General features: G+C 36.0%; 1 long non-coding RNA gene across 1 annotated transcript; it reads right to left on the bottom strand.

The window, feature by feature from the left end:
- Window positions 1–6,112: 6,112 nt before the first annotated feature.
- Window positions 6,113–7,696, bottom strand: LOC139711995 (uncharacterized). The gene is made up of 3 exons (XR_011709549.1): window positions 7,561–7,696; window positions 6,531–6,803; window positions 6,113–6,199 (listed from the first exon to the last, which is right to left on the bottom strand). It is a non-coding gene; the product is annotated as an uncharacterized lncRNA (long non-coding RNA).
- Between the last annotated feature and the right edge of the window lie 10,239 nt (window positions 7,697–17,935).

Here is a 17,935-nt window from a genome sequence, read left to right as displayed (position 1 = left end):
CAGCAACCAATGATGTGTATTTGAGTGCGTGCATTCAATGGCCCTGAGCAATAGACATGAATAATACCACAAATACCACCTTTTCAGAGCTCCGCTGACTAGGCTTCTGGACTCTTGCTCCAAGGCACATGAATGTTTTATTGATAATTCATGATGGATTGACCTGGGCACTTCTGGTTTGAATTCAAAAAGCGTAAAATGCATGCACATAAAAAAGTAAGCACATGATTTCATATGTTTGCATACACTTCATTTTAGAATGAATAAAGACTAACTGTGATAGTGGAATTTCTTATGAATGTGTAATTCTAGAGCATTCAAACCCTGGCCATTGTTCAGGACCATTGTCAGGGTGTTAACCACACACTCCCATACATCCAAATCGACCCCTGTGCAAAGTTAAAGTTTTGTACAGGGGGTTGAAAATAGAGCAAATCCAAATTAGCAATTAAAAAAAATCAAATTACCTCCAATAAAATTGTACAATATTCATCTATTGTTGATATCAATTTGATGAGATATATAAATTTTGAACTATTTAGGATCAAAATTGCGAAATGTTTTTTGTAACACCTAATATAGTATAATTCTTCAGTGTGTGAAGACAATTCAAGTTCTTGGTGTTACAATAGAGAGATTTCTTGACTAGAAGGCCCGTATCAAACATGTATCTTTAAAGGTTTTAGGAAGTGTCAAGGCACACATTGTCCAAAATGAAATAAACTTCCTTAAAATATTGTAAGATTACTTTACAATTCCACAATATTACCGCACTCCCAGTCTTTTCATAATTATTGTAATGTCGTATTGGGCAGTTCATATATATATATATATATATATATATATATATATATATATATCATTTTCTGAACTTTTAAAGGAGACCTCCGGATGATTTTCATATTTTTACATTTGAACCACTATAAATTAGTTATACTCAGGACATAGTTTCAGTATTTATGATAACTGGGATGAAAAATAAGAATATTTTCGAAATTTATAACAAATTGCAATGAACAAGGATGATGACATGGTAGGTTCCCCATTAGAATGCATGACTTGGAATTCTTGTAAGCAGAACAAAAGAAGAAGGCATGCGTAGATTTATATACACTGGTGAACTCGCAAGCAAGCGGAATTGTAATGGAATTACACTGCTACATTTCTGGAATATATGAACCTCCTATGTCATCATCCTTGTTCAGTGTAACTCGTTTAAAGTTTTTCAAAATATTGTTTCTCTGCTCTAGAACCACAATAAATTCCACAAATCTACACATGGAGCTGTTGATTTATGTACCACATGATGTGAAATTATGAAAATCGCCTGGAATGTCCCTTTAATGCTTCGGGAAATAACCATTCGGATAGTAACACTCTCTGTGCGTGATGCTCCCGCATTCCCTTTATTCAAAGAAAATGAAATTCTTCCCTTGTCATGAATTGATCGTATTTAATACTGCAATATTTATCTATAATTTTTATATTGGCATGTTTTCCGACATATTTCAGAATATGTTTAAATGCAAATCATCTATTCCTACTTGTTACATTAACCAATTGTACATATTATCCAAGCATTGAAATTATTAATATATATATATATATATATATATATATATATGCAAGAATGAATATATGGAATGATTGAAATGAGAATATAAAAGCATGTTCAACTTTGTCAAGTTTCAAAGTATTAAGTCAAAAGGAATTTTCAACAAAGTGTGAATTTGGAAAGTGAAATTTTGATTGCTGTTTGTAACCATGTCGCTGATGCCTATACAATCTTTTTACTATATTTTAAATGAAACATGTTTTCCTATAATCTTTGCTTAGTTGTAAACTGCCGAAAAGTTCTTGTGTATGAGTTGGTGGGTAGGCCTATGTCTGTGTAAAACGTTTGTAAACGTTTTAAAAATATTTGTTTAATTATAAAGCTTGAGCGGTGTAATAATATGATTTTCTATGGCCCCATTGATACAGGCCTTGCTTCACAGGGGTCCATGACTTTTCAATGTCTTTTATGTATACTTTCTGTTATAATTGCATGTACAGTATATTCTGGTTTGCGTGTATATATACGCATGTTGTTACTGAATGGTGTTACTGAATGGTTGAATAACATTGAATGGAATTGAATTGATTGGTGTAACTATACTTCTTTCGTAGGTTCAGTTACCACAAATGTCTTATTTCGAAGCAAATTAGCAATACGAAACCAGATCAGACTCACTTCTTTTCATAATCTAATGTCTCATATTCTATTGCCCGCAAATCTTACACCCCGAAGGCTGGTCCTGTCTACATGTTGGTGATTACTGACTTAACATTTTAGATTGTGATCGAGCGCATAAAAAAAAAAAAAAAATCATAGTTGCAAGATTATTTGTTTGTGTGTTGTTTTTGTTGTTGTTGTTTCGTTATTTAACATAAATTTATTTATTTTTTGTATATCATCCCCTGACGGTGACTGTAATACAAAGTCGGTAAATGTCACATTATGTCTTACTTTTTCAAGGGAAAAAATGAATCTTCTGATTTCAGAATACTTGTATTAGACATTGTCATCAAATTGTCTGATTAAAAGCATAGACAGTCAGAAAAGGAAGGATTAAGGCAAGGGTTTTTTATTTATTTTTTTTTTGCACCGAACGACTTACTTTATCTATATTATATATACATATATATATGTGTGTGTGTGCGTATGTGTGTGTGTGTGTGTGTTTGTGTGTGTGTGTGTGTGTGGTCTCATATCTAGAGAATCAAGATATGTATTATCCATCATTCCGAACCGATGAGATGTTCTGCGCCAGGTTATATTCATTATGAATGCATGAATATGTGTCATGTATATGATTCTGTATAACTTTATTCAACTGCATCTTATTGATCTTGCCTCCTGAATATTATCTCATCTCGTCTTCTTCTTTTTTCTCTCTACCTCTCTCTTTCTCTGTCTCTCCCTCTGCCTTGGTCATATCAATATTCTTTATTTCGTTCTTCTTTCTCTTACACTCGTTCTCTCGCATTTCATTCTTTCAAATATGATGTTGCGTTACTAGATATCGGCTTTGCGTTTGCAAATATCTACTGCATTTTCTCGTTCGATAATTTTTTGAACGTACATTACATCCACACTGGAATCCACACTGATTCTCATAATTCATGCCCATCTTTCTTTTTGTTTCTTTTTTTGTTCTCATTACACACATTCTGCTCGATAACAATTGCATTCGTCACGTGGGGCAATGGTTTAATGCCAATTTTACCTCTGATATTCTTTCACAGCATAGACACTGCAGACTATATATGGTGTAATCGGAGTTTCTTAGTACAAATAAACCGTTTTTATTTCCTTGATGATTGACGTCTATGACAATACAACCATGACTGAAATTACAATTATTTCATCGCTACAAGTGACAGATGCTGTATAGACTATGTTTAAAGTGTGCGTAGATCTTTCAATATTGATTGAAAGTCCATTGGTTTAATGGCTGGTCAGTTATAAGCATGTATAGAACAATAAAACAAACAAAACAGACAATCGTTCTATTCATGTTTGTATTTATCCAATGATTGAATCCTGGTTGCAACCATGGCTATAACGGAAAAATGAATCGAGGAAACAAATTTGTTGTTGTTTTTTTTAACAATCCGAGATAGCAAAAATCAGATCAAGAAACGTCACGTTTTTCCTATTGAAGGTAATAACCTTGACATAATTTTCAAAGCATGATTCGGTTAATATAGCATCCTAAAAATACAATATATCGACGTTACATAACATTGATAGGAAAAGGTAACGATTTGCACTCGAAATACAACAGTTTGCAGTTTTGAGACAAAAGCTTAAACAAACCATAACTCGGTCTAGTTGCAGCAGTACTGTATAGACAGGAACTGCATTTGGTGACTCTTTGACATATTTAATCAAATAAATGGGAACATAGTTAAGAGAAGGAAAAGGGGAAATATGTTGTATTTTCATTGTCAGCAAACACTTATAATATCTAATGGCAAATTTAATCACGGAAACCAATTATCTGACCATGATTTGTGTTGCGTCTCGCACCTATGATTATTATAATTCGTCTTCGTTTTTTTTTTTTTCTTGCTCACAGTATTATGATGAATAGCTTTCTAAGCCCTTGGGCATAAATTCGACTATTTAGTCATTCTTATTAATGTCTGAAAATCTTGTCTGAAAAACAAAATAAACGTAGGTTTAACATAAAGCATTACACATAACAATGTATCCACTACTATTGACGGATAGTACACCTGGAAAAAAAAAATAAATTGGGAAAAGACACGCCCTTACATTTAACGAAGATGTGATCGTGTAGGATTGTCATAGTCCATTATGATGACATGATAATGAATAAATCTACTTTATTAGTTATTCAGTGTCAGATTGGTGAGTCTCCAAGGCAAAATGAAACCGTCCTCTCAGAAGGAAAATAGTTGTCCCATAAGTCCAAGATGAATCTGTTTAGTGGTCGAAAGTCTGCACCTGAAAAGAAAGAATTTGATAAGCAATCAATTCTAGTTTAGTATGTACATGGTGTTATCAGGATCATTACTATAAATTAGGTGCAAAGTATTATGTAATAAAAAGTAATTACACTGTTTATAACCCACTATTACGTTCTCTTCTGGCGTAAGAACACTTGGCTCCCCTCCTGTTTCCTCCTTACTATCTGAGGGGTCGCAATTATATAAACTCTTAAAATATGTTTACAAACCGATGAGAACTCAATGATATAACAAAACGGACATTGTTAATCTGCTCTCCCACACAAACACAAAATGTAAGTACAACAAAGTCTGCACACGTTACAATCAATATCAGTCACCTCCACTGAAAAGATTATATTTCGTTCATAGCACTTAAAATGTGGTCGTGGACCGCATTTGCTGACGGTAATTCGTTAAAAAGATACCACACAGAAATCACGTATGAATCGAAATCATTTAATCCTCATAAACCAAACTCCCATACAAGTACATCAAGCTGTAATATGAAGACGCGTTTGCATGTGAAAGATCCTAAGCACGTCTTACGGATAAGCTGCTTAACAACTCTTTTTACGCAATTTTTTACTTCGGTGAAGTGCAAGTAGAAGGGTGCTTGTGATTTCTTGTCGCAGTGTAATCTGATCGTTTTTCAAATACCTCGTCGGCGGGGAAGAATGTTCTTCTTCTGTTGACGTAAGCGACGCAGACGATTACGGATAGGAAGAACACGACCACAAGAAGAGCGTAAGTTGTCGACGATCGTTGCAGAGCTCCTTGACGCTGAAATTCTGCTATTATTGCCACAGCTTTTACGAGTTTATGAAAGATAATGAGACAAAATTCTCACCAGTCCGAAAGACAGTATTAGACATAACTTCTAAATTGGCCTATACTGAGTTGATATAGATATCAGGGTTTCAATCGCAGACAAATTGTGCTACCGGTATTTTCTTAATTATTGTAGGAATGATAGTAAAATAGTAAATATCGTAAAGAGTCGTACAAATAAAGTGAGAAAAGCCTATGATGGAAATTTATTTGTTAAATTTATTCAATATGTCACAGTTTCATGGTATACTTCTATGTCTTTAAACAACAGAAAGTATTTGGTTTAAAAAAGAATAAAGTGGAGAAGAATAGGCTGACTGAATCAAACCGTGGTCAAAAAAAGGTTATTGAATTTTATGTTCTTTCACATCCATCGTCTCCACTTATCATTAATATAAGGACTATACTTAAATGATGATCTCAGTATTTCATGCATTCCCACTGTTGTTTGTGAAGAACACATTAAGAAAACAATGAAATGAATACATTTTAAACATACTCGTGAATCAAAATACTGAGAGATTCCCAAGTATTGCGATATTCTTTGAATATGCTCTCAGGGTTTTTGCCGTAGCGTAAAGAATACCTGATGGGCAGAATGTCTTGGTTGCAGTGGTAGAGCCAAAATCGTTCCATCCCGTACAGGAGACTTCGGTACCCCCGTCGGCCCGAGGAGTGAAGGCAGTCGACGGCGAGCGGGAGGATGAGAGCGTGACGTTATCGGCTGTGATGAGGAAGGTATGGATACCTGGTGTCGGTTGGTACCCCTCGTCGATGTGACAGACCACCGTGTAGATTTTCCCGTTGTTCTCTCCCACGCGCTCGTTGAACTGAACATCGATTATGTCATCTATTATTCAATATTATGTAAAGAGTGAGGGGCAACCATGTAATTCGAAGGTGAGACTAAAATAAAACACTTATCACAGTCAGCAAGAAAAGACAAGACACAGGTACGAGATCTATTTGTACAGAAATTCAGATACACTACACTTCATAGGCCGTTCCTTTAATGTTTATTGAATATCACGTGCAGGAATCATGTGCTAAGTCTAGCATAATTATTGTGTCATTTATTTGAGATCGAAATAGTCAGTGTTATGGTTATTGTAGAATAACATTCATAGTACATTCTTACACTAAAGTTCCATGATCGTATAAAGTAGAAATTCTGGATTTACCTTTGAAGCAGTATAAATCCGTTGAACGCGTTGTGCCACGTCTGTTCCGTCCTTCGCACATGATGTTGATACACTTGTTGGGACGAGATTCCACAATCGCAGACGGGACACTTGACGATGAAATCGTCTCACCATCAACGGAGATCTCATATGAGTCGATTGGAGGTGTGGGTTGGTCACGTGGTTCGATGTGACACGTGATCACAAGGTTAACCTCGCTCGCGGCTATCTGCTCTTCAATCTGCAGAGTTATGATGTCTTCCCTGGGAGGATCTTAATTTGATATAATGAAAAAAATCAAACAAATATCATGTACTATCATTCATATTCATTAGTCGTAACATAACGTTGTAGAGATGGGGAATTACATTCGAAAACATCTCGCATTCCTCAAAAAAAAGAACTTTCTGAGGTTTATATTTCTTTAGTTCTTATACATTTTTATACTTTTATGTCATATTACTTATACGGGAATAAAAGGGATAATGATCTACAAATCTTACTCTTGCAAAGTTAAGTATGGCTGAAGTATCGGGAACCCATACAAACATCTTAATATTTTGTATAGGGTTAGTTTGTTTCGTTTCGGCCAGAAATGTCCTGTTTTAAATCAAAGATGACATGTTAACAAAAGATGACTATCGCTCTCACTAGGTGTAGGTATGAAAGTTTAAAGAATACAAAAAACAATCATTAATGGGAAAGTATTTTCACTGAATACAATATACGGGACGCTGTGGAAGAACAGTCATAATCGGAAGATATGTCTGAATCCCCGTTAAAATGTATATGCAAATTGTGTATATTTTCATCTGAAAACGGACATTAAAACAACAACAACAACAACAACCACAAATGTTGATATACGTAATTGTGACACCAAATAATGCTAATGAAGCTTTAAGAATATTACATGCAGTTCATTTGTATTCTCAGTATTTGTATTATTTCCCCCCTTCTGCTTAAAGCTAATCTCGTTATTTCTTAGATCCCCGGTCAATAACAAAAAGACTTGCTCAATAAAAGTTACCTGTTGGACAAAATTCATTCACTGTAGATGTCGAACCAAGTTCATTCATTCCAATACACGTGACGTCCGTGCAGCCTGGAGGGCTTGGAGATACCGTGAACGATGACGAGCTCGAGTTTGACACTGTCACACTTCCAACTTTAATCTCGTACCTTTCGAGAGCAGGGTACGGTTGGTCGATGTCGTTCACGTGACAAGAAATAGTGACAATACCTCGACCATTGCCATCCAAATTTTCGTCGAACTCGATGGTAATGATACGGTCACGTGGCGGATCTGCCAACGAATCACAGAAAGCGTTTGAAGGAAGCCATAAAAAGGTCAATCATTTTGAAGTAGAGCAATCATGACGTCATATCAGAAATAACACTCTTCAAAGCAAAGAAAAAAAAAGAAAAAAGGCATGCATGATAAATATCCGAGGATGTCATGTTTGAACTAAAAAGATCATATGTTTATCATATTCCTTTCATCACACATGCATGCCTATTTAAACGCATTGGTCTTTTACACGAAACATGTCTTATTTTATGCATAATTATGCATCACTTGGCACGTATGTGTAAGAGCTAGAGGTAATATTCCTGGAAAAAAAAGTGCACACAGGTCATTTATGCTCACATTAAAATCTATAAATGTGTATCTCTATACACACAATGCAATATGAATGGGTGTATGTGATATGACATAAAATGAAACTATCAAGAAGGAAAAACATAGGCTTACTTTTAGGACAGTAGGTTTCAACTGATGATGCCGATCCGTTGTTATTTTCACCAATACACGTGATATTCGTGCATCTCTCTGGTCGAGGCGACAGGGTGACCGAGCTGGAGGTCGACACGGTTTGACGATCTCTCTTGATGATGTACCGGTTGATAGGCGGGAATGGTCGAGTATGAGAGGCTATATCACAGGATATAGTCAAATTAACGTGACCTCCGACCTCCCTGAAATTTCCCGACTCTTGGAACTCAATCTGTATAGCATCAGTTGCCGGAGGTGCTGTAGAGGGAAACATAAAACATCGGAACACGATATTTCAACAGCAAGACACCTTCAACTACTCTTATAAACAGAGCTGAAAAGACATATACTTGATATCTGAAGTCAAAGAATCGTACCGAATCACACATTTTAAATGGAGTCACACTGTTTTATTAGTAGTAATACGAAATGAACGGTCTTCACAACCTATCGATATAGTTATTGTATTTAAGTTGCTGAATAAGCTTCATGGATTGCATCATCATACCTCGTGGGCAATAGATCGATGTACTCGAAGTCTGTCCCAGGTCGTTCCTTCCTTCACACGACAGTTCGATGCACCAACGAGGCCGCGGAGTAAGGCGAGCAGTAGGGGAAGATGACTGGGAGAGTGTGACGCCATCAGCTTTGATGACGTATGAATTGATGGCTGGATGTGGTTGGTGCTGTTGGATCACGTGACATTCAATATCCAAGGAGGACCCCTGATCACGTGTCTTGATAGTTATCACGCCATCTGCCGGGCCATCTGCGAATTGTTTAAAATTAGAAACTGTCATCAATTTTATTTGTTTTAATTGTGGACACATGAATACAAGGAACAAAAAATATTGAAATACTGAATATTTGATAATTACTTTATTTCAATACGACACTCTAGACATGCTAGACTGGCGTAAATATGGAGGATATAATGTTTTAAGTGATCCTTTTGAAACAATTGATAATGATAGAGAGAAAAATGATGTGTTGTTGTTGCTTATATCCGTTGTGTTAAGACCAGAACATACAGCTGAAAGGCGTGACCCGATTGGCGGCACTGTGGTATATCGGATAAGCCTTTTCACTCTTATACGGAGATCCCGAGTTCGAGTTAATGCTAAGTGCTCATCCTTGGACAAGAAGTTTTTACCCACCATGCCTCTCTAGAGCCAGGAGTAAAATGGTCACCGGGAAATGGCAGAGTAATAATAATGGCAGCACTTTCTGGAAGGACAGCGTTAACACTAAAGTGGCTAACCTTGGTTTACAATTTCATTTTAAGCAGTGCTAGAGACAACAATACATTCAATGAATGAAGTTAAAGCTGCTCGTAATATAGAAAGCAAAATGTCATTAGTCAAATGTCCACATCAATTGAATAAATTCTTTTATACACATGCAGTTTTAACAATTATCTTTCCTTTCTGAAGTATTGTTTAAACATGCATCAGTGATTAAAATCTATTTATGCATGTTCAGACTGCTTTGCAGACATGACAGAACTGCCATTTGCCAGGATTTCAAAAACTCTGCAACAATCATCGGAGAAACCTGCACATGCCTAAATTGAATGCCGTGTTAATAACCCACTAAATGAAATCTTGCAGTGGTAAAATTGAGTCCACTCTTGCTTGTGAGGTGTCAAAACTGCATTTGGGTTGATAACCATGAAAACGATGTTTTTTTATCAAGTAAGATAGGACAGGTGATTAGCTGTCGGACAAACGTATTTTCTGTGTAGGCCTTAAATGTGTAAAAAAAAATACTTTACGAAAACAGAAACGCAAGTGCATGTCTCGTTCTCTCAGAAAGGGTGAAGGTGATGTTTGCTGATCCATGAAACACAACTAAAAATTCCAAACATACTGTGTTTATTTTGTACTCATTTTCCTTTTTCATGGACATTGGATAAGGCAGGTCATATACGGTGTCGGCGGTCAAAATCGACACAAATGCAATAAATTATCTTTAAACATTGGTTCAAATGCAATAGATTATCTTTAAACATTGATAAAACTAATTTTATCTATTTCAAAAAAGTTCATCCTTCTGATATTGAATGTAATCTACATATTGATGGGTTACCCCTTGTAAAAAACAAGTCTACTAAATTCTTTGGTGTAACTATTGATGCCAATCTTACCTGGAATGAATATGTAAACAATATACTATTAAAGTATATTATCGAGAAATGGTGTATTGTTCAAACCTATAGAGGATCTTTTTGTAGAAAAGTCTCGTTTTATTTTACATAATGCACTGATTTCACCATACATCACATACTGCAAGTTGGTATGGGCATACTCTAACAACACAAAAATACAATCAGTTCACCTTCTCCAAGAAAGAGCACTCCGCATTTGGACCAACTCACATTGTCTTGCAAACTCTGAACCATTATTCTCTAAATTGATAACCCTGAAAATAAACGATATTCATACATTACAATGCGCAATATTAATGCACAAAATGATACACATCCAACACCCTCCCTTCCTCGTTCCACAACCTATTCATTGTGAACTCCAGTGTCCATACACGCTTTCCCAACTCGATATTCCAAAGATTATCATAAAAATATACCTTCACAATCCCAAGCCAATGATAGCTCCCAAGTCAATTAGACACCATGGACCAGACGTTTGGAATAATCTCCCTGAGCAAATAAAGGCTACGACTAAATCATATTCTTTTAAGGAACTTATGAAAAAAAAAATCTTTTATCGAAATATAATAATGTATATGAGGGATAAGAAATTTTGGACGTCTTACGCTAACTCATAAACAGCTTATACCGGTATATAAGGAGTTTAGCAACTTGCTGCATGAGTTGTTTTTATCATATTTATGATTATATTAGAATCAATATTGTAAGTAGAAATAAGTAACAGACATGCACATGACAAATAAAAAGACTTAATTATGTATTATATGCCCAAACGTTAAACTAACAAAATTGTATTTCATGGCATGCACAGTACAGCGCAGCACAACACAGTACAGCACTCACCCCAGCACAGTATTATAGTAAAGAATGGCTATTGAAAACAAATAAACGATAACTCTTTTGAAATTTCCCTCTATTCTTTTTGACCTCACAAGTTACTACGATATTTTATCTCAAAGTGCTGCTTATGATCGCGGTCTCCTGCTTTTCTGTTATTATAATGTCTAAAAATGCTCAATTCTAAAATCAATTCATTCAAATCCCCCTCTCTTTTTTTCTCTGTGAAATTCGTTTATTGTAACGATATGACATATTCTGAATGAATAATCAATCATCATTTTCATAATTTACAACCGTTAATTCCACGATTTCCTTCTGAGCATGTTTTTTTTGTGGGATATTATGCTATGCCTCTCATCCTATACATCGAATACTGTCTTGTTCATAGTGTATGTACATATGTACTTTGAATTAATTTGTAAGACAGTATGCTAGTTTATGCGTCGTGTAATATTAATTTCTAAATGTATGTATTATTTTGTTATGTGTGATTTTGAAAAAGGCAAAATAAACCAAACAAAACAGAACAAACAAAACAGTGACATCGCCCAAGAAAAATATGTTGTTATTAAGTTGAAGTTTTACATCAACGCCATCATAATTCCCTTCTCTCTCTTGATATCTATACTACAAATATTCAAAGACGTTGCTACTAGACCCTAAACAAAATTTACCAAATGCTGAAAGAGAAAAAAAAATCTTGAAAGATGACTTCTCAAATGAACATAATTTCCCTCTGCCAAAATGTGATAAGTCCCCAAGCATTCTGTTTCTTCTTTTTTTTTTCCTATTTTCAAAAGTAAAGAATGCAAACTGAATGTAGGCGCGTTCATAATCTGTCGATGTCCATCCTCCAGAATTAAATGTAAAGAAACGTGTTTTTTTTTCGTGTTTCACAATAGCACCAAAAATACAGCTCTTCATAAAACAAAAAGAATAATAATAATAACTCTAGAAAAATAACTAAGTATGTGAATAAGACACATTCTTCTTCTTTTTTTCAGAAATAGGGGCGACGACGCTCTGTAAAATTTGTGATACAGCCTTGACTACGTATCTACAGGGTGTCGGATCAGAATAAACTACACACTTAGACAAATAAGTAAGGAAATACATGAATCAATGAAAAAAAAAACTGATATGATAATTCTAAAGTTTAGCTCAAAAAATGTCTTGTGAGGTCCGGCGACTGGCATTTATTTCTTCAGTAGTTTCGTCTTCGAAAAAAAAAAAATCCGATGCGAATTTGTGTATCTCGTTCGCTGACTAGCGTTGAATGATGTACTCAATAATCGTTTTGTAATGGATATAGGTTCGGCAACTATACTTCAAAGAAAAAAAGATCAAGGCAGAAAAAACACGAAATCATGTTTTCATCACATGCCTTGACAATTTCCTCATAGCATGACCTTTGTGCTTTGTTTTATTGTTGTCGTCTTTCTGATAGTTCTACGTTGGAGGCTATAGGATTATTAATATTCATCCCTTACTTCCGTTTTGTAGCGCGCCAAGGAAGGATGAAATGTCAATGCTGGTAATTATCTCTCCGCACTTGCACTGATCACAGCTATAATGTGCTTGTTTACGAGACACAACAAAGAATTCTCAGAATGCATTAATATTTTTAACCACCCGAACTATGACAGTTTTGGCGCACGAATATTCTCAATTTATCAATTTTTTCTTCTTTTTTTGTTTGCCAAAGATCTCTAAGTCCAGAGGCACATTATATCTTACGTATACACATAGAAATCACACACACACACGCTCTCTCTCTCTCTCTCTCTCTCTCTCTCTCCCACACACACACACACACACACACACACACACACACAGCATAAAAATACATTCAGCTATAATACTAGTATGCAATAACTGGAATACATACGTCTAACGTTCAGCGTGGCTGATCGTTGAGAACCGGAAATGATGCACTGTAGCGTCTTTCCATGATGATCAGCGGAAGGAGTGAAGGTCAACTCACTTTCGATGTTGTAATATGTCTTGTAGTGATAGCAGCGATCCGTGCAGTAAGAGCGATAACACTACGCAGTCCGAGTGCATACTCTCTCCTTCTGCCTTCCACTCCATGTCATCTCATGTTGATTCACTGTCAGTGTCTTGCAAGGGTTTTACACTCAGAAAGTACTTCCCTGGTAAAGAATGTATTACTTTGTTCGCAAATGATTACATGGCTATGGTAGAACACGATGTGGAGAGGATATCTAGATAGACGGAAACATATGGCCATTTCGAAGCAATAGATATTACTGCGTTACCAGAGTTTAATTGCTGTCAATTCTTAAGTGGGTGTTTATGGTAATAATTTGATATGATTTTCCTATGTTCAATTGTCATCTCACTTTCATCATTTTGCTAACGATTAGGATCAATATTTCTTTTGATTCTCCACAGATAGCAATTGGTGATGGACGTTTCGGCTACAAGAAAAATCCACAATAAATGAATTTTTCGTCAAACCTTCTGTACGCACCATGGTGAGACATTTAACACGATTCCTTGTGTAGAAGCTAAAGGGCAGAAAAATGTTGCGCTTTCGTGAAGGAAATGTTGCATTTTCTTAAACAGATGTATTGCTTGAAAGCTCCAAATAGATTTTGGGACATATTTCAATATGTCTTCTTTGAAATGCCTGTATTTGCAGATAAACGGGTGTTAGTGAGAACTTTTGACGGCTACGCTATACTACACCGTAGAGACACCGATGAAGAGCTTAACGTTTGTGCCCCAGAAACGACTCAACTCGTGTGACAAGCGTGTCACATCATGTGGCATTCTTCATGCGGCTACTGTTTTGAAGATATGAGCCGTTAATGCTGGATAACAAGATAAGGATAATGACTTAGTTTAGATTTCACTAATTTACAGTGGTTCCAATGCTTTTAAAGTCCCAATTGCCGACACCACAAATGGCTTACACTTTCATATGTTTTCGATAATTTGCTTAATATGTTTTTTTTTAATATCTTTGAAATATCACCCCTCCCGTTTGGACTACATAGTTATCCCCAATTATAAGACTATGAATCCTTCTTTAACCACCAAGATCATAATGAAAAAAAAACAAGAGATATAAAGGCCAAAAAATAACGACAATCAAAGCTTCTCCTTTTTATGTTTCGAGCTTTTCAATGCGGACTTTTGAACATATGAAAACTAATCAGTCAAGTGGGAAGAAAATTTGCAGCTGTCTAACAAGATATATTTGTCCGTTGGGGTGTAAAACTTAATGCTACGACAAATTTAAACTTAGATGATCTTATTCATTTGGCCTTATTCTAAACAGGCTGATTTTAAATTCGTTTTGGTGAACATCTGTTATTTGGGCGAACTTGCTAGTCACTTAGAGTGGTCTACATCAGACATGCTGATATCTTCCAGCGAGACCTCGAGTCACCAACTACTAATTCTTTGGAAAATCTTAGATTTTTCGTGAAACCAACAGCCAAGATAATACACTTTTTACATGATTTAGTTTCTTTGATTCATGTTACTCGTTTGGCTAGCATGACACATTCAAGGGCATCCAATTTCTAGAAACAGCCACTTTTTGTTACCTCAAATCATTAAGCGCCATCAAATGTCACTTCCGTCGTCTTCGACGAAGAAAATTATTATTTAGATCAGCACATTGTCAACATCTCGAACTTTTTATAGTCATTACTCTCGGGTTGATGCATTTGACATGGATGCCAAACAAATGGCATCCTGTATATAGATGTGTGAGTCAAAGGATGCTAATTTCCGGTTGGAACGATTTGGCAGAAAAAACCTGCCGAATGGCAACGACAAAATGTGTGTTTTGTGCAAAGGGTGCATGTAAGCAATTCAAAAAAATTACATTCTGAGTATATACTGTAGTCTTGTCATTGTTGTAGTATTGCCGATGGGTTTGTTCTTGATTTTTGGTAATTCCGTCTTTCCTAAGCAAGTAGAGAGGCCGATTCTTTGCATTGCAGTTTCTGCCCTAACGTGTTTTTGAAAATCTCACCTACATGAACACTGAAACAGCATGCTTTTCTTTTTACAAATGTTCTCTCATACCTTCTGAAGTGATAATAAGTGCCTCAAGATATCATAGTCTTTATTCCGTGGAGACTTTTAGCGCTGACATGATCAGGAACGAAATTACAGGGAGTTTTCTGTCCCACATGAGTTTTACCGCACAAAGGTTACTTCCGTCTCTGATGTCCATGTGGAGACTCCCGCATGCCGCACAGTTAAAAATAGTGTCATCCCTCAGAATTCTGGTCTGGCTATTGCACTCACTTATCACACCCACCCAGACAATACAAATACACACAAACACACACACACACCCACACACACACACGCACACACACACCACAAAGAAACAGAACACACAAACGTACACAGATCCAAGACCCTTCCTAAATGTACAATAAGTTTCATACTAAAACAAAAAACAAACAATTCCCTTAGAAAAAAAAAATACATATATTTCTTGAATTACTAAAAGTCATACTTTCATGAAAAACAAAAATCACTCGAACAAAAAATATTATCTTCCAGTAAAAAGTGTCATTAACGACATGAATCGCAAGGTATAGTTCTCGATTGACATTTTTATTTTGGCCTGGAAAGTTAAAAAAAAAAAAATTGAAAAGAGATAAAAACCAAATACATTAAATACAAAAGTTCAGTATGTTCAACGCTTTTTTTAGTGGTAATGATGCAGTTCACTTTAATGAATTAATGCATGATTGAACATAAACATATACGTATACCTATATTCAGTCAATTTTACGTACAGTGAACATCTAAGAGAATGAATAAAATATTCTTTCGCTAACATGAAGATATTCTTATGTAGTCTTATCAATATTTCATACACTTAATCGAATATCACGAAGCAACGGTGATATCACGACACCGTCAAAGCGTCCTGAGATGTCATTAAAAAATGCCAAATTGTCAACGATCTTACTTTTATGCGTTATGGCAGATCAAAAGGGCAGAAATGTTCCCATTTAGGGAGACATTCTACCAAAAATTTACCTGGTAACACGCCACCTGCAGCAAATGAGGTGTACGTATTACGCAAGATAAATACATCCTTGTCTCACTTTTCGCAATGAGGTCGCATTTCATAACGAACCAAACTTTTTTCCGGTCAGCCTATATAACAGGATCTGTATGTATCTGTGGGTCGACTAGATCGTACGCTCCCCTGATAACCCCATCCTTTGTCTCGTCTAGCCTGATTACTGCTTGTGACCACGCCCTCAGTGATCTGGACGCCGTTCAAGAACCAGCTCGCTGTCTGAGACTCGTACACTCCACTCTCGGTACACCGCGCAGTGACTTGGCGGTTGGCTGTCAGGGTACTCGGTACGGTGAAAGTCACGGCGACTGTAAATGCAGACAAAGAAGTTAATTAACTCTCTACTTTACCATGAACTATTTCAAGAATATGTGAGTATTTAAAAAGAGTCACATGTAAAGAGTTAATCTGTTAGCTTTTATTTTTCCTGGAGACAAATTTCTTTGCAGTGAAGAGCCAAGAAATGAACAATATACAACCTTAAGATTATTACTTGATTTATGTATTATTCATACCCGTTTTTTACTTCCAGAAGACCGTGATTTTTCATGTAAATAGTATGCTATGTTCCAAGTTCATGCTCGGTATTATGTATCTTTCCTTTTTCGAAAATATCTTTATAAACCATCCGGACAGGAAAATATCACGAAGTTTAAAAGTAATTGTCCTAAAACTAATACGAACACTGTTCGAAAAGTCCCAAAGCACTGTTTATGAGACTTATGACCACAAGAAGACACATTACAATGAAAAAAGAAAAGTGAGGAAGGACAACTTACCACAAGAATGAACTAGGAAGAGTAAGATTCCAGCCTTGACTGCAATCTGTTGGGCCATGTTGGCCCTCCAAGAGTCCAGGTTTGCCCCCTGCAAGAAAATTAAACGCAAAGTTGTTGGAGTGTATACATACACTAAGAACACATTAGATACATCTACAGCTTACATACAAATATTTGCTGTGTCCGAACACAGAGTCTATTGGCAAAAAGCGATAGATATTGATCAAGATCTGTATATTGAACAAAATATATCCGTATAAAATTTGATGCTGTTGCGAAGCTATAAGACGTTTTTTCTTTTCTTTTCTTTTTTTGAGGGGGGCCTATAAAAGAAGAAATGCACTTGGAGCGAAGTTCTCGTTCCTACCATGATCGTGAGGAAAGTTAGACTTCTTAATGAGCCCGTAAATCTGTGATTAATTTATATCGTGACTGGTTTTACGCTGGGGTGTGATCGTGCGGAAGCACGGGGCAGCACTGCTGGTCTAACAAAAATATCACTCCGCCTTTCATAGATGCCAATAGTCAAGTGTCTTGTCAGTTTTTGAATGATAGGAAGAGATCGGTTTACGAATACAGGATCCTACCTTTATTTTTCTGTGCAGCCTTTGTGACGAGACTTATCCTGACAATCAAATAAGTTGTGTGAGGTTGTCCATCTTAAAACGGTCTCCGAGCATGAAATTAGGAACAGGTTGAGCATACAATGTTTCATAATAAAGTACCTTAGGTGTTGGGGGTCTAGAATGTAAT

Source organism: Diadema antillarum, unplaced genomic scaffold (genome assembly GCF_040938485.1).
Source record: "Diadema antillarum isolate AM-2024a unplaced genomic scaffold, OU_Dant_1.0 seq00001745_RagTag, whole genome shotgun sequence".
Lineage (NCBI taxonomy): Eukaryota > Metazoa > Echinodermata > Echinoidea > Diadematoida > Diadematidae > Diadema > Diadema antillarum.
This window is presented reverse-complemented; position numbering and strand designations above follow the sequence as displayed.